Genomic DNA, 19,491 nt, shown 5'->3' on the forward strand with positions numbered 1-19,491 from the left:
CCGGTAGACGTAAAAATCTCGGTGAGTGGTTATATACTAATTTTATTAACATTTTTGTAAAAAAATAAACCTTGTATTATATTTTTAAACTTTAAAAACGTTCTCCTGAAAAATCAAGTTTTTTGATTTATGACATTTTTGAAAGGAGTGAGCGATGTGTGAGAAATACATTAGTTATTCCATTATTAATTTTATGAATAAATAATTATTTAACTGTATAAGAAAAGCAAAGAAAATAATCGACCTTACCACTATAATAATTATCAATATGCATTTTAATATTTATTCATTTATCGTATTTCATCATAAGTTGTCACATCACATTGACATTCTCAAAACAAATTATAACAATAGCACAAATACTTGTATAGGTCAAAATATAGGTCATTTTAATTGAAATTTCACAACGAATAAGATATTCGATATTTTTTTAAAATAACACTGCTGCTTAGGGTTGTCGATTTTTAAGCATGTTTTACATGGGTCTCACAGTGAAATTACGTTGAAAGAAACCACATATAATACATATACACATAATTACAAAATTGCCTCTGTTTTTGGTTAAATTTTACATACTAATACTACTACTACTATCACGCCGTTTCCCTGCAGGGGTAGGCAGAGGATGGAAAGCCACACTCTCCTGTCCTGACATACACTCCTCGCTTCCTTCACACACATACATCTAGTCATACATGCCCTCCGATTACGCAGCCTTTTGACACCACCAGATTTTAGGTTCGGATTGTTCTGATTTATCTGATCGTGCCAAGTCTTTTTCGGCCGTCCTCGTTTGTTCTCCCGCTCGCATTCGCCACATATACTTTCTTAGTCACTCTCTCGTTATCCATTCGCTCCACATGTCCATACCAGCTTAAAGAAATCTTCTTGAACGCGTTAAGAAAAAAATGAAAGTTGATTTGAATAATGCAAATTTTCCATAAAAAATAAAGTATTCTTTAAATTCCGTTCATTGCCTTTTATTTGTTTAAGCCATGTCTATGGCTTGTAAAAGCCATGGACTATAGTCGATTTACGCGTCGAAAGGAGAAAAAAATTCGGGCGACTTTAGTCGATTTACGCGTCCAATGGGTTGATATTTTCAATTAACACTAGCCTTACATTCCTTTCTTTTATTTTTATTTTTTTAGAGATTTTATATTGGTATAAAAACAAGATGCAGGAAAAAAAAGTTTGGTATTTTTTTTGTGTAATTTATTCCATGTATACATTTCGCTCACTCCTTTCAAGAACGTCATAAATCAAAAATCGCAAATTTTGAGTTGTGCATGTTTTCGGAATGCCTAGAAAATGTACTATATCCCAGCAAAAGCGGCATATTTTTAACTTAATATTTACCTGCTACAGGCAGAAAGTGTCATTTTTGCATTTTGAAGAAAATGTATTGTTTAATTATTTTTTAAATATACTAAATATTTTTCAAATGCAGAAAAAACCTTCAGGTTTACTTAAAAAGATCTGTTGCACAGTAAAAAGTTCAATAAGTGGCTTGATATTAATTTTTAATACATTGTATTATATTTTTAAACTTTAAAAACGTTCTCCTGAAAAATCAAGTTTTTTTATTTATGACGTTCTTGAAAGGAGTGAGCGATTTGCCCGTCATGGAGATACAGACTGCAGTAAAACTAATAAATAAATAAAAAGACTTCGTTTTAGACGAGTCCAGGGCTGATCAAGCACATTTTTGCGACAATACAACGTGATACAGCTACGTACCTAAAGGAAAATTGTTAATGCCCTGATTACACTATTATTTACTGTTCCAACGCGGGGGTCCAAAAGGGCCATTAATCATAACCGCGCCCCGCTACTCCGAGTGTGGGGATAAAATAAACGACACGACATGTGAGACACTCCTGTCATCGCAATATGGAGACATACATAAAATGTATCAAAGGAACATGATTTTCATTACCCGAATACGGTATTATCGCGGTTTTCATCAGTATATATAAATGAAAATAATACTTTACAACATTTTGAGTGTGTCCAAATACATCTTTACATCTCACCAATAGATGTCTCTAGTGAAGTTCTAGTGATTCAAGAACAAGGTTTCTAAATTGGTTCATATATACAGAACTTCCAAGAATTTGAGTAGTGTGGTTGTCAATAATGGGTAGAATTGGTGAATGTTACACGTGTGTAAAGTGATCACTTAAACCAGCCTATGACGGTCGTCAGCCCCGTAAATGCCCAGACTTCCATATTCTTCTTCATCTTTGATGAGGTGTCAAAAATAATATGAAAATAATACTAATAATAATTCTTTCTATTCAATTCAATTCGATTCATTTTATTTATTTCAATTAATATATACATTACAAACTATACATTTTTTAAACGTCTACATTAAAATAGAATATATGCAAGAACTATTGCTAAAGGTGTAGAAGAATCCCGCTTCGGAAAACTCCTTCAGACACATGGAACAGATCGATATCCAATGAGATATTGTTCAACATAGCGGTAGCTCTTCCTACAGGCATAACCATCGGCAGGTTGGTCCTGTGTATTGAAATGTAAAACAATCTATGTCGATGCTGTCTTAGGTAACTATCGGGAACATACAGTCCAATGTTCCAGATAATTTCAGGATTATCGATCATACCGGGCAACAATCGATAAAAATGCGATAAATCTATTGGTAACATTAGGTAGTTTTGCAAGCAAAGCGGTGATCCGCCGAGCGGTTTTCATTTTCAGGGCTAAGCCGTTGGATCAGCGACCTCGTACAGTATTAGAGATGTACTGACTAGTCGGTTTCAGTCGGCTGAGCCAATCAATCGAATACATAGCCGACTACATGGCTAAAAAAACCGCTTTAAAAAAATATTAGAAAACACCATCAGCGAGTTGGCAAAGTAAACAATTTCTAGTATATTTACAATAAATACATAATGTGAGTATAAATTTTGATTTTTTGTTAGAACCTACATGTCAAGAAGCACACTGTCCGCCATGACCAATATAAAGTGCCGCGTGAGTAGCTATTACGTTTAACAGATGGCGCTGCTATTGGGGTAAAAATGTTGAGAAAAAACATGGTTTTACTTGTTTAGGTAAAAAAATAATAATAATAAAACACTTGATTTTTCAAAAGGAGAAAAAACATTCAGGTTTTACCTAAAAAGATCTGTTGCCCAGTAAAAGGTTCCATAAGTGGCTTGATATTGATTTTTTTATACATTGTATTATATTTTTAAACATTAAAAACGATCTCCTGCGATATCAAGTTTTTTTGATTTATGACGTTGTTGAAAGGAGTGAGCGAAATATGTAATCAGGAACTCAATAGCCTGAAACACGTGCTAGATTTCTGGTAGCCGATGAAACGATAGTCGCCCTTATTTCGGTAAGAACGTATTGTGTTTCGAGCGTCGGCTTGCGAAGGAAGACAGGTAGGTATAATAAGTGATGTCATCATAATAATGCAGGTGTATTCCGGGTACGACAGCCTGACGAACCATTTTGGTCTGAACCAAAGGAAACCATTGTTCCCTATAAGAAGAAGTCGATAATTATGAAGGCGAATACAAGAAAACATCTCGTGTTTAAAATCTCAAGTGAAACGAATCGACGAAACTACACGGCTGTCCAAACTCAAAACACAGTAAGGGACATTTAGTAGAATCTACTTAGTCCAAAAATGCAAAAAAACGTACTACAAAAATGTCCCTTACCGTGTTTTAAGTTTGGACAGCCGTACACACTTAGAAATGAACTGATAATTTTTGACGGAAAGAGAAGCAATTTTTATTTTACCTATTATACCGGTAAACCCCACTACAACGTTGAGACAAGTCCCGCGTTATCGAAGAAAGTTTTAGGGGGTTTATGTTTTTAAAATTTGTCCACCTCCGTAACTCTCGGCTACCCCACTGGAGATCCCGGATTCGATTCCCAGGGTGGGGTCAAATAAATATGTGATTTTTCACTCTCTGCGTTCATATGATGCAGTGCCCTATGCACCATTGGGGTGCGGATAAGGGTTTGAAGATGAAGAAGAACTGTTTATTTATATCTAAATACAGTATTAAATATTATTTTTTGACATCTCATCAAAGATGAAGAAGAATATGGAAGTCTGGGCATTTACGGGGCTTACGACCGTCATAGGCTGGTTTGAGTGATCACTTTACACACGTGTAACATTCACCAATTCTACCCATTATTGACAACCACACTACTCAAATTCTTGGAAGTTCTATATATATGAACCAATTTAGAAACCTTGTTCATGAATCACTAAAACTTCACTAGAGACATCTATTGGTGAGATGTAAAGAAGCTTTTTATTAAGCAGAAACTCTTATATTAGTATGTGAGATCCGAATCCCGGATTATAATCACACACATGAGAAACGCCAGAAAATACCATTTTCATTTTTATTATTAAGCTTATAATTTGACCAGATAATTTATTTACAACATTTTGAGTGTGTCCAAATACTTGTTCACAAAATCTGGATTATCTCCAATTACAGGAGTTATTTTCATATTATTTTTTGACATCTCATCAAAGATGAAGAAGAATATGGAAGTCTGGGCATTTACGGGGCTTACGACCGTCATAGGCTGGTTTGAGTGATCACTTTACACACGTGTAACATTCACCAATTCTACCCATTATTGACAACCACACTACTCAAATTCTTGGAAGTTCTATATATATGAACCAATTTAGAAACCTTGTTCATGAATCACTAAAACTTCACTAGAGACATCTATTGGTGAGATGTAAAGAAGCTTTTTATTAAGCAGAAACTCTTATATTAGTATGTGAGATCCGAATCCCGGATTATAATCACACACATGAGAAACGCCAGAAAATACCATTTTCATTTTTATTATTAAGCTTATAATTTGACCAGATAATTTATTTACAACATTTTGAGTGTGTCCAAATACTTGTTCACAAAATCTGGATTATCTCCAATTACAGGAGTTATTTTCATATTATTTTTTGAAAAAAAAAAAAAAATAATATGAAAATAACTCCTGTAATTGGAGATAATCCAGATTTTGTGAACAAGTATTTGGACACACTCAAAATGTTACAGTATTAAATGTTTAATCAAACACGTATTTTTGTCTACCAAGTTGTATTTCATTGTTGAAAAAAAAACACAAAACTAATGTTCAAGACATATTCGTTTGAAAATGCCATAACTAGGCGAAACAATTGTCACGAAATTGATATTTATGTATTTTTTTAAAGTGTAAAATACAACCTAAATTAGTGTTTGATTTAACATTTAATACATAAATTAAAATGGAATTCTACAAATAAAACGCCAAATCTATATCTTAATACAGTGCTAATATTTTTTGAAAATAAGGTTTTTTTTCTAAATTTATTTTAAACCTATTTTTGTATAACGGACTTCCGGCTTTGACGTACACCCTCTATACCGGCTCTCATGTAAAGTCGTTAGTTTCAAGATGTTGACATACGCGGAAATTGAGACCGTCAATTTATGTTTGTTAACCCTTTTGTCTTCATTATTTATTTATTTATTTATTATATAGCGGTGAAATTGAATCACACTGAAAATCCGGGGCAGATTGTTATTCGACATTCTGTTTGTACATTCAAATTAAGACAGCTGGGCGCCTACTGTTCCGACATCCAGCGCTTCGATTTGCATTCGATCACGCCGGCGAGTAAGTCACATTTATTGGAAATGAGAGCGATGAACCTAGCGGCGACTGATACTGCAATGTGTTGAATTATATACCGATACCCTATGTACTGAAACGTTCATCATTATAACTATTTAACCCTTTGGTTACCAAAATCTGATATATCGACTTTCGGTACTCTAGCTCAGTGTTCCGCGAACTTTTCCTTCACCTACCAAATTAAGAAATTTAGAGGTGCATATTTACCATTTTATGGAAACATATTAAACATATTTTGTTTGATGCGAAATGTGAGCCCACTTAACTGAGCACAGGCAATCAAAATTTGGAGCAATTGTGTTATTTTCACAAAACTAGACTTTTTCCGTGGCACACGCAACTAATCACCACGGTTCACCAGTGTGCCGCGGCACATACATTGCGGGACAATGCTCTAGCTAACTATCATATTACTTTTCGAAGAAACAATTTTTTTATATACTTATGAACTTTGTTTTTCTAGTTCCTGTTAAGGGCTAGATCTTAGCTTGTCTCCAGCGTTCAAATCAGAATGCTCTTAGCCGCGCTCATGGCTGCGCGTGTGTTATTTTTTGAAATTTCTTTTTAGATTTTTTAAAAATATTTTTATATATTTTTTCAACTGTTTTTATTTCAAAACCATATAATTATTTCGAAGAAAAACTTATTTTTTCAATGTGGAAACGGTGTTTTAAGAAAAAAATCAATTTCGTAAAATGTTTGTAAACCTGGATTTGGAGAAAATCAAGTTGCGTCTCAACGAATACTTGGCCTTAAGTATTTTTGTAACTTATTTCGTAATAAAACAATTAATTGTAAGATATTATATAAATGATCATTTTACTCTCAATATAAATGTATGACTTTTAAACTTATTGTTGAATAAAAAACAAAATATTCATTTAAAAGAATTGCATAACCCTGAATAAATCCCCAACACACTATCCAACCAAAGGTACTCCGATAATTAGATCGCCAAACAAACCTGTCTTTGCAATGTGCTTCAGCGTTTCCACATCTGTTGTACGAGTATGTATCGACGTCACGCATGGACACCATTCCGACACTCGTAACATAAGAGGATCAGGTGATACTGCCATGTCTTCTTCGGCCATCCCGTGCTTCTACTTCCAGTCACAAACGCATGGTGAATATGTTTTACCGTTCGTTCATCATTCATTCGGTGCATATGCCAAAACCATCTTAACACGTTCAATGCATATAAAATAATATCATACAACGGGAATTTATGAAAACCCAATTTTGTTCAAAATCTTCTACTTCATATTTAAACATCATAAAATAAGTGTATTCCTTCGTGTTTTCAAAACACATAAAACCGGCTACGAATCCTTATCTTTCTTCAACACGACTCCCGTCAACGCGTGGCAGAATATTTCTATGAACACGGGAGCCGTGTTCGGCGCACAGAACGTGTTAAGACACCTTTCTTTATATTGTGGACAATGCTTGTTCTCAGCCATGCATTATTTCCATATTTCACCATTTGAACATCTATTATGCAACAGCCTGCTGCGCATACGTCCAAGAGATCGTACGCCGACAGCATTCAGTCTGCTTTCACCATTCTTTTCCCAACTCTGGGTTTCGCTTCGGTACTTTGAAATTGGCAGAACTCAAACCCGCGACTCTAGTATTTGCTCCGCCGACCGTAACAGTCTCACAACGTGTTGAGTGTGTCCAAATCTTTGTTCTCAAATTTGAATTTGTCCATTTAGCAGAAATTTATATTGACATTTTAACATAGATAAAGAAGAACATGTCAGTCTGGATATTTACAGGGCTTACGACGAAGAATCTTACATGCATTATATGAAGGTCTCAGTTAAATAATAAAAAAAACTTACTCAACCTAACCATAGATGGAGTTGAGAACTTGTATGTGAAAGGTGTCAATCAAAGGATAAAATGCAACTTCCGAAATCGGAATAGTGTGGTTGTCAATCATTGATAGAATAGTGAATGTTATACGTGTATAAAGTGATCGCTTTAACCAGCCTATGACGGTCGTAAACCCCGTAAATACCTAGATATATATGTTCTTCTTCATTCATGTTGAGATATCAACAAAAAAAGAAAATGTGTGATTGGGAAACTAAATTTCGAGAACCGCCAATAAATTGTATCCTTACACGATTCATAATTAAAATATATATTTAAAAATATATACAAACGGATATCCGACTAATAGGTTCGACAACATGTAGGTAAGAAGTAATCTACCTGTCATGGTCTTAAGCCCTGTAAATAACCAGAGTTCCATATTCTTCTACGCGTATGTTGTGATTACAGTCAAAATAACAGTCTCTGTCACTTCGCATACATTTTAGCGTTGGGTCGAAAATACATAAGCTCACTGGAGTAAAACTACTAAATCCTAAGGCTTCCATAGGTAGAAACCAGTTATACTTTTTAAGCCGGCGATATGTAAATCCTATTAACACTGGGACTTCGGTTGTCGGCAAAAGGTCGGACGTCATTGGCAACAGGAAGTGTTTTCTTATATTTGTTTACTGTTTTATTTTGCCCAAATTACGCGCACATACGTCAGTTTACATTTTTTAAATTTATTTTTTATTAACATTTATTTGTTAAATACATACATGTAAACATATATCGCCCACTCCTTTCAACAACGTCATTTATCAAAAAACTTGATTTTTCAGGAGATCGTTTTTAAAGTTTAAAAATATAATAAAATGTATTAAAAATAAATATCAAATATCATTTATTAGCTTTTTGAACTTTTACTGTGCAACAGATCTTTTCATGTAAAACCTGAATGTTTTTTCTCCATTTATAATGACGTTGTTGAATGGAGTGAGCGATATATCAAAGATCGTAAATTTTCAAGGTGTGCAAGTTTTCGGAATGCCCAGAAAAATTACTATATCTCAGCAAAAGCGGCATATTTTTAACATAATATTTACCCACTACAGGGCAGAAAGTGTTGTTTTTGAATTTGGAAGAAAAGGTATTGTTTTTTTTTTTAAATATACTATATATTTTTGAAATGGAGAAAAAACCTTCAGGTTTTACCTGAAAAGATCTGTTGCACAGTAAAAAGTTCAATAAGTGGCTTGCTATTTATTTTTAATAAATTTCATTATATTCTTAAACGTTAAAAACGATTTCCTGAAAAATCAAGTTTTTTGAAATATGACGTTGTTGAAATGAGTGAGCGATATATATGTACATTCATTTCAAATTCACACAATTAACTTTTTTTGCAGAGACCCACCAAGTCACCTCTAATTATGAGCTGCTTAGGCTCACAGGAATAGTATGAAATTTAAGTATTTTTTTGTAAATAATACAAAATTTTCTGCAAAAAAATATTTGCCATCTATTTAAATTTAACCAGCCTAAGCCAGAGCAAGGCGTGGCCGGGTACAGCTAGTATGATATAAAAAAGTCAAATTGCCATTCGAGTATTTCCAAACCGTATTGGCCGGGCTTATCGTCAATAACTAATAACCAATTTCTTGTACAGGGTAAAGGTTATCCAAATATTGACCGAAAAAATATTTTCTTTCGTGAATTTACCGAAGGTCGATGCCAAAGTCAATATTGATTTATATTGCACGAAAATAGAGAACAGTCCGGTGGGATAATAATTTGCGAGCCATCTGTGTGCGTCAGAAAGGATTCGACCAACGATAAATTAGAATAAGAAATTAATATATTTTTAGGATAATTTATCGCCTCCACTATCCGCTGCAATGCGGGGGAGTGTGCGAAGATATGAACACGATATTTTTATAACAGTTGCTCTCTCACATACATCGATGAGAATGACGAATCAATTTTAAAAATACTATTTATTTATTGAACCAACAATATTTCTAAATCATTCGTTCACAAATGACGGTCCAATTACCTGGGACAGATATTTTTTAACATTTTTTTTTACCACAGTGGCAGCGCCATCTGTTGAACGTAATAACATACGCAATGCTTAACAATGCTCGTGTCGGACAGCGTGTTTCTTGACAGCTGCTGTCACACATAGCATTTTCAATGTTTTTAATTGCTGTTTCATAGATTTTTGATATCTTCATTGCTTCACAAGCATTGTGAAATCATACATATTAAAAATGTATATTTTTTATATTCTATCTTTTCCATTTAATCGGACTTAGCCACAGAAACGCGTGGTTAGTCATCTTAGCCATCTAGACGGTACATTTATAATCAGGAAAGTGGAAACTATTCTTAGATTTTTTTTTAAAATTAACTGCTATGTCGACTAATCGACGACGAATACCGACTAGTCGGCAAAGTAGCCGATAAGTCATTCTAGGCAACTAGTATTTTTAATTTATGTATATATTGTACAAAATAGATGGAAAAATCAGAAGAGAAGAAATTTGAGTACGAATAGACGATTAGGTTTCTTAGACGTTGAATCATTCATAGAAAGAGGCATGTAAGAACTAATCATTTGTGTATTCTAATATGCTTCTTACCTTATGTTTTTCTCATTTATTTCTTTCAAATATGCTTCTTATGCCTATTTATTATACCTGTTTATTGTTTTTATGTATTAGTATTATTATTGTTATTGTTATAATGTATTATTATTGCCATGTATTAGTATTAGTTGTGGTTATTTAAAAAAAATATTACTTCATTATTTGTGTTCCAGTCTTGTTAACCTTAATCCCATGTCCCAAAATGAGAAATAGAAATAACTCATCGGGAATATTATATGTATATATGACTTATGTGTGTAATATGTTTTGAAATAAATAAATAAATATTCAATTACGTTAGACCATCCAGTAAAAAAAGTGTTCATACAGCCACATAAGGAAAAACCGTTTAATCCAAATAACATAGAGTTAATAAAACATTATATATGGTGGCATCGATGCATAGTTATTTGTACAGCATAGATATTTGTATGGCGCCAGAATGAGAAAGCAAGGTAGGCGCATTAATATTACGTCTGGACAAGATTTTCAAACATTCCTACATCATAGCGATATACAGGGTGGCGCAAAATTAATCACCGTATCGAAACTGATTTTAATTTTGCAAACGGCGTCGTACGTCGATCATATTTGAAATTTGTGAACTAGACAGCTGCAGTATACAGACAAATCGATAAAACGGGCACAAATGTGTATAAACACTGGCGGCAGCCACACTTGACGCATATCATCTTTTATATAAAACAAAAAAATGTATAGGTCCAAATAAAGATTTCCATCACTCAATTTTTTTTATTTAAAAAAAAAATATTTATATGCAAAATTGGACAATTGACAAGTTCCCTAATTAACCCGAGCGTGACTCGGGCAAGGAGTTTGTATTGCATTTGACGAGCCCGAGCACTGCTCGGGTAACTCGTATTCTGACTCGTCTGTCCTGCTTTTCCAGAGTCAAATATCGACCCATTTGTTTTTATTGTATAACCCGAGCGGTGTTCGGACAGTCTTGTTTCGACTTGCTGGTGACGATTTCTTGCACCGGCAAATTTTTTCTCCGAAATTCGTCAGTTAAGTGTTTAATTTTGCGCCTCCCTGAATTCGTTTGAAAACTGCAGCTGTCTAGTTCACAAATGTCAAATATGATTGACGTACGACGCCATTTGCAAAAATTATAACATCTTATGATAGGGTGATTAATTTTGCACCATCCTGTATAATCCGCGATCGTTAGAATATTGTATACACAAACGCTCTCATGATAAATAGCTTTGTTTCATTAAAGCCCAAACTATTAAATTATTCAGCATGAAAAATACAGAATGAAATAAATTTGCCTAAATAAACCGGCAACACACGTACAGAACGCTAAAGTGGATACAATAAGTCCTCTACTTACGTGATTTCGACTTACGTGAATTCGTACTTACGCGATAAAAAATCTCAATCGTTTATTTACATAAACTTTTTTGTTGATAAAAAACTTGATTTTTCAGAAGATCGTTAAAAGTTAAAAAATATAGTAAAATGTATTAAAAATAAATATCAAGCCACTTATTGAACTTGCAACCGTGCAACAGATATTTTTAGGTAAAACCTGAAGGTTTTTTCTCCATTTAAAAAACATTTAATATATTTAAAAACAAATTGAACAATACCATTTCTTCAAAATGCAAAAACAACACTTTCTTCCCTGTAGCGGGTAAATATTGAGTTTAAAATATGGCGCTTTTGTTGGAATATAGTACATTTTCCGGGCATTCCGAAAACGTGCACAACTGAAAATTGACGATTTTTGATATATGACGTTTGTGAAAAGAGTAAGCGTTATATCAAAAAAAAAACATTTATTCAATAAATTTTTCGATTTTAGACTAACAAAAAAACCTTCGTAACGAATTAATCGCGTAAGTAGAGGACTCACTGAACGTTTCGTGATAAATTTCAGTCGTTTGTTTGAATACGCTGAATATTTTTTTGCTAATGAACGCTTCATTATTTTGGCGTGTCATTGTCGGATGTTTTTTAATGGAGTACCACCGGCGCAAAGCAACGGTACATTGATTGTGTCGGGTCATCTGACGCTGCGGAGAGTGGAGATGTATGAGGTATGAATGTGTGTCAGGCTGTCGGCCATTATCAGTGTTCTTCGGTGCCGTCTACATATTAGCGTCGCATGTGGGCGATTTAAAAACAATGGATCTTTCGACGGAGAATTTTTATCGCAAATCTTTTGAAGACAGAATTCCTTTCTCCAAACTTTTCACAGATCGTATCAATGGATAATATGCGAGTACAAACTAGCTGAATACTAAATTAAGGCTGCAATATCAATCGTTCAAATTCAGAACGCAACCGGCCGCGCTAGCAGCTACACGTGATTCCGCGCACAATTTTGCTGTCAGAATATATTAGCACGTAAATATTTCGGCTCAACACAGGCTATGCATAAACACCCGAAATGCAGATAAATTATTTGTACAGTTATATTTAGGAAAATAATAATAATAAAAATATGTGAGTACTTATATTCATTTAAATAGGAATTTTGCCTTTTTTATAATTATATTATATGTATAATATAAATAAGAGCTTTTTCATCGTTCTGTGATTGTTAATGCTTAAATAGTTTTGAATCGAATGAAAATTTCATTTGAATTTTTCGGATACCCTGGATGGCTGCAATTACATAACTAGTTTTGAAAACTATAATAATAATAATAATAAAACCCTTATCCGCACCCCAATGATGCATAGGGCACTGTGTCATATAAATGCAGTGTTATCTTGATCGTTTACACATGAAGGAAAGGTGATCAGGCCTCCGCTTCAGGTACCAGTCCATGGTAGTATTGAATAAATATTACAGTGAATAAATCACTTATATTTATTTTACCCCCCTTGGGAATCGAACCCGAGACCTCCAGAACGGTAGCCGAGCGTGCTGACCATTACACTACGGAGGCGGACTTATATTATAGTATATTGAAAAACTATTTTCATATAATTATTTAACTCAACTTTTGAACAACTCTTTTCTTTTCAAAACCATATATTTATTTCGAAGAATAACTAATTTTTTCAATACTTAAAAGGCATATTAAGCAAAAATTCAATTACGTCACATTTCACCTGGATTTAGAGAAAATTAAGTTGCGATCCATCGTATATTGGACCTTAAAGTAAATACCATACGCTAAAACATACCCACGGGCGGTGTACACAAATTCAACTTTTTCCTCACTCTTTATCTACAACCAATGAGGTAAAAAATCCATAAGTCAATAAGGTAAAAATCTAACTTTCTAAGCTTAAAGGCAAATATCCAGGATATTTTTTTTAAATTTAGCTATCAGATGTGTACAATATACCGTTGTATATCATCTATCGCGATGAAACCGACATCAGTCTCTTTTCCTCGTCTCATTCGACGAGGCCAGACATGGCTACGAACGAAATGTTCTCGAGATGTGTCTTGCGCGGCAACATCGCTGCCAACATACACTTTCACTTCTCAGTCAAAAAACAATTTAAATATCATTAACAATACAAATGATTAATGAATGTAGGTACGTATATTTTTAACGAAAGTAAAGTTAAAAAATATTGTTTCTATATTTTAGTTTACCAAGTAAAACTTAGATACAAAATCAGACTTTTTTTTGCTTTTTGTTTTTGCTTCCCCGCAGGGGTAGGCAGAGAGAATAGAACGCCACGCCAATCTGTCTTTGAAAACAATCTTTGCCTCTTCCACATTCATGCATCTCCTCATACATACCCGCCGATCATTCCGACTCCTGACCTGACCCCTTTCAAGTATTTGAAATACTTAATCATGCCAAGTTCTCCTCGATCATCAACAATTTAAATTCATTGATTTTCTTAAATTTATTGGATTTGCACACTTGTTTATCCTATCTACATTTTATAGGCGACACAATAGACCACTTCTTCTCTTCCGAAACTAACGATAAAAATATTATGAATAGAAGTAGAGTTTCTACTAAACATTTTTTCCATTCAAACCGTATCTAATCTAAGTACACATCTATCTATATGAAAAAGGCGATAAAAGTGTACTGATAAGTATACGTCGCTCTACAAACTAAACATCGAATTCAGAGATTACCGAAGTCTGGCAGGAAGGACGATCTAAAACAAGGGTGACCAACCCGCAGCCCGCGGTCATGTATGACGAATGTATATATTAAATACAAGTCCTTCAGAATATATTTTAAATCATATTTAAGTTATGAAAACCAATCAAGTTTCTGTACTTACATGATATGCATATATTCTGGTGAAAAGAAACTCATTAGTGGCCATTGATAAATTGGTTTTATTTAAAATAAAATTGGTGATATTGTTCGATTTATGTGTCCTATTTAATAATTTTGACTGTAAAAATTGATAAAAATGTTTATTACCATACAAATACAATGTGTGTTTTCTTCTCACATCTGGTTGTAGTTTGAAGTTTGTTTTAATATTTTTAATCACTAACGTGATTTCAAAAGATGTTGCGCAGGTGAGGAAAAAGCGACGTGTGGCCGACGAAAAAAAACAATTTTATGATGTTTTATAAAAATGCCCAGCAAAGGCCATCCCTGAAGATAACAAGGTTCTTGCCGAAAACGGATGGAGAAAAGTAAGTTTTAATTTCATTTTATTAAGAAATATTATCTCTTTCAAAAATTTCTTTTAGTATAAATTTCAGATTGTAATAATTTCATTTTAATGACCCGATGATGGAATGATTATTCCGAAACCGGTTGTCACGAATTAGTGTTTATTAAAGTGGTATTACACAAAGTGAGCGATGAATGATAAGGAGAGTGTTAAATTAAAATTCACCGCTTTAAAATATGTAGACATCTCGTCTACTAAAAGTTCCAGAATTCAAATGAGAAATTCAGGGAGGTTTTTTTTTTACTTAAAGTCTGAGTAATAAAGTCAGGAATTTAGGGAGGGTTTTAATTTTAAACGTTATTTCCAGTTGCAATAACATCCCAGACAGACAGGTTTTAGAATGGAAATACTTTGGCAAAGTGAATTGGATTTCTGCGTAAATATTCCTTATTCGCAGACAATTCGAGCGTCTCTTTGACCTTGGCGTAACGTTGGGTTACACATTCGTGTGTCGCCCGTCTGAAGGTCACGAGAGCAGCCAGACGGGGCGTGCATAACGCAATATTATCTATCTAGTATGCAGTGGTACATATATTGTACATAGTACCTACACAACGTCGCAAAACTCCGTTCAAGGATTAAAATTTTCACAACATTTTGAGTGTGTCCAGCTTGATCACAAATCTGGATTATCTCCAATCATAGGAGTTATATATCGCGCACTCCTTTCAAGAACGTCATAAATAAAAAAAAAACGATTTTTCAGGAGAACGTTTTTTAAAGTTTAAAAATATAATACAATGTATTAAAAATAAATATCAAGCCGCTTATTGAACTTTTTACTGTGCAACAGATCTTTTTAAGTAAAACCTGAAGGTTTTATCTGCATTTGAAAAATATTTAGTATATTTAAATTAATAATTAAACAATACCTTTTCTTCAAAATGCAAAAACATCTTTTTCTGTCCTGTAGTGGGTAAATATTAAGTAAAAAATATGCCGCTTTTGCTGGGATATAGTACATTTTCTGGGCATTCCGAAAACATGCACAACTCAAAATTGGCGATTTTTGATTTATGACGTTCTTGAAAGGAGTGAGCGATATAGCATTGTTCCGCTAAGTGTGTGCCGCGGCACACTGGTGTATCGTGGTGATTGGTTGGTGAGCCGCGGAAAAAAGTGTAATTTTGTGAAAATAACACAATTGCTCCAAATTTTGATTGCCTGTGCTCAGTTAACTAGGCTCACATTTCGCATTAAACATAATATGTTAAATATGTTATCATAATATGGTAAATATGCAACTCAGAAAATTCTTAATTTGGTAGGTGTCCCTTGAATAGAAAAAGTTTGCGGAACACTGATATATAGAATAAAATAACAACCATGTAATTTATTCCACATGAATTTTATTTGATCAGCAACCGGGTTTCGTCGTAACGGGCATCATCAGACTGGTGTGAGGTTAGATAAAATTGTTTTATACACAACAAGGCTGGAGTTGAAAACCACGATTATTTTATAATTATTCTGACTTAATTAATTTAAATTGAATGAGTTCAAGTATTGTATTGTAATAATAATTACATGTAAGTTATGGGATAGGTTTTAGGCATGATTTGATATAATTATGTGTTAGAAATGGATTGACTGGTCATCATCATCAACATCATCGACTATGATGATGTCGGTTACGACGAAACCCGGTTGCTGTTCAAATAAAATTCAAGATGGAAGCATAGCTTCCGAAACTAGTCGTCATAATAAAATAAACTCAAGTGGTAAAAAAACAAGTGCTTTTCTTTTACAATTTCATCATGTCTTACCACAAAGTGAATGCCGAAACAATAAATAAAATACATTGAAGGCATTGATTTTTTTACTTTTTCAAAATTTTATCAAACTGAACGTTTTTTCGGAATGGAACAGAGACTTGTATAATTACACTACACAGAACAGTTAAAAAAACAATATATGATTTTTAAGCATTTTAGACGAGGCATCTTATATGACCGATGTTTATTCGTTCCAACTCGTATAATGCCTAAATTTGAATGTATTTACGTAGATATGTTGAGGTGAAAGGTGTTGTTGGCACCGCGCCACGAATAAAGTGCAACTAAAAAAATACATATTGGGTAACAGACGCAATTAAAAACATCGACATAAAAAATAACGCGAACGTGCTCCTTCGAAAATAGACGCGAGAAAGCGATATGCCAGCGCCTCCTATATCGGACGCAAACCGAACCCGATCTTGGCGAACGTGGCGCCATGTGCTATTGGTAAACCCGGTCTTCGAAATGATCCGTACACTACTACTATTACACTATACTACTACCATCACGCCGTTTCCCCGCAGGGGTAGGCAGAGAGGATGGAACGCCACAATATTCTGTCCTGACACACACTCCTCGCCTCCTTCACATCCATCCATCTGTACATACATACGCAGACTTTTGCACCACCAGATTTTAGGCTTTGATCAGATCTTTTTCGGCCGTTCCGTTCTATGCTCCCGCTCATATTCGCCACATATATTTTCTTAGTCATTCTCTCGTTATCCATTAGCTCCTCGTGTCCATACCACCTTAAAGAACTCTTCCCAATGTTCTCAAATATCGCTTGTTCAGCCTTACATTCCTTTCTTATATCTTCGTTTTTAATTCTGTCATACAATGAGTGATCCGTACACACAACACCTAAATTGACTCAAGCAGTTGGTGTACGGGACTATTCTGAAGGTTGACCTTTGACGAAAAGATCAAACAAAAATAAAAGGCAGACCCTCCCCTTCAGTATACTACCCTTGTTTACGCTCGTAATTTACTACGGAATATTACGAGTTTTAATGGATTAGAATAGTATACAGGGGTTGATAATCCAGTTAATCTATTATTCGTTTAGACTTTTCGTAAATCGGTCAAACTTTGAACATGTTTAGGTAATGTGATAGAAAATAATGCACGCAATACTGCTATTTTTTCTACCTTTTTTTCCACACAGTGTATTGTTGAAAGCACTGCAGTAAATGTACAAGAATCCCTTATCTGTGGATTTACCTTGTATATATGAGCAGGGTGGAAACAAAAGGAAAAAGAAAAAAAATACTGCTATTTAGTGAATTTAAGTTTAGTACTGACATTTCTGGGTGAAACTGGATTTTACGTATATAATAAAACAACTTTTATTTATGGTTTTTTCCACTTTTATTTTATTTGACCGGTGACCAGGTTTCGTCGTTACCGACATCACCAATCTTATGATATCGGTAACGACGAAACCCGGTCACTGGGCAAATAAAATAAAAGTGGAAAAAATCATACAGTTGTTGGTTCATTATATTGTGCTATTTAGAAAAAATATCTGTTAAAATTCAACCCTCATGTGTATATATAATATTGTCCGCCGTCGCAGTGCAATGGTGAGCTCGCTACCGTACTGGAGATCCCGGGTTCGATTCCCAGGGAGGGGTCAAATAAATATAATTGATTTCTTCACTCTAATATTTATTCAATATTACCCTGGACTGATATCTGAGGGAGAGGGCTGATCGCATTTCCTTCATATGCTTACGATCAAGATAAAACTGCGTTTGTATGACGCAGTGCCCTATGCACTATCGGGTGTGGACAAGGGTTTGAATGAAATCATTATTAAGATTGAGAGGTAATTTAAATAAAATAATGTCTGAATTACAACTTTTTTGATACATAAAATAGAATAAAAAGATCTACAATCACATATTATAAACATTGCTTTATAACGAGGTATTTATTTTCAATCGAAGAAACATTGTAAAAAAATCGTCCAGTGCTATGGTTGTCATAGTGACTGAATACGTCCGTAGTTGCCAAATCTATCTTGCAGCAAGGCATTGCGAGTATTCAGGAGGCGCTGCATATGAACAAACAACAAATAAGAATAATAATGTAAAACAGCTTCATTAAATAAATGGAATTAATTGTTATTGCTTCTTTATTATATATTTTTATGATCCGAGAATAACTGTGATATTTCTAACCTATGACCTCTAGCAATGACGTTTGAACTATACGTAAACAATGCCTTGAAACCCCACGCATTCATATATCGGACTCACCTGTCAAATTGGCGTACGTGACGCGAATTCTCAATTAATGTTTTGTTACCATATTTTGAAGACCAGTTCTATATTTAGAGAAGCGTATGGATCTGTTTACAGAGAAATATATTTAGAAACGGCGTCCAGATTGAAGAAATTGTATGCCAGTCGGACCATAACAACTGTCTTCGGTCTAATTTCGACCTAGCGTGGCACAAGCCGTACGCAATATGGAGACATATCGAGTAATGAGGAATGTGCGCAAATGTCGGACTTACCTCTCACGCATCAACGTCTTTGCCGAAGACTTCACTATCATACTGAATACGAAAGCAACCATCGGACAAAGGGTCCTTCAAAATACAGCCATCTTGAAAGTTACCGTGCCAAAAAGTATTTACCACTGCGTCATACCCGTTATATAACTAAACGACAAAATGTTTTTGGAAACATGTTTGCACTTGATTTATGCATTCACACTTAGAACTAAACACATTAAATACACTTTTCCGACATTTTTCACTATATTTGATTTCACACGCACACGACACGAGATATCTCACGTACACCGTCGGACTCGCGGCTGCTCGCGTCTAGTGCTCGATTCTGCCACGAAGCGCTGCCGAGCGAAACAAC

General features: G+C 34.3%; 1 protein-coding gene across 7 annotated transcripts in view; it reads right to left on the bottom strand.

The window, feature by feature from the left end:
• Hipk (Homeodomain interacting protein kinase) overlaps positions 1–19,491 on the bottom strand; it is a 162,813-nt gene extending 143,322 nt beyond the window's left edge. For 4 of the 7 annotated variants that reach the window (XM_088266385.1, XM_088266354.1, XM_088266380.1 and 1 more), the window contains exon 1: positions 19,134–19,491. The gene's annotated coding sequence lies outside the window, so the exon portion shown is untranslated. The remainder of the gene's footprint in view (positions 1–19,133) is intronic. The other 3 variants (XM_088266393.1, XM_088266363.1, XM_088266371.1) reach the window with 2 other exon arrangements.

Source organism: Brachycentrus maculatus, unplaced genomic scaffold (assembly GCF_059751285.1).
Source record: "Brachycentrus maculatus isolate JH-2025_06_01 unplaced genomic scaffold, ASM5975128v1 h1tg000017l, whole genome shotgun sequence".
NCBI classification, from domain to species: Eukaryota; Metazoa; Arthropoda; class Insecta; order Trichoptera; family Brachycentridae; genus Brachycentrus; species Brachycentrus maculatus.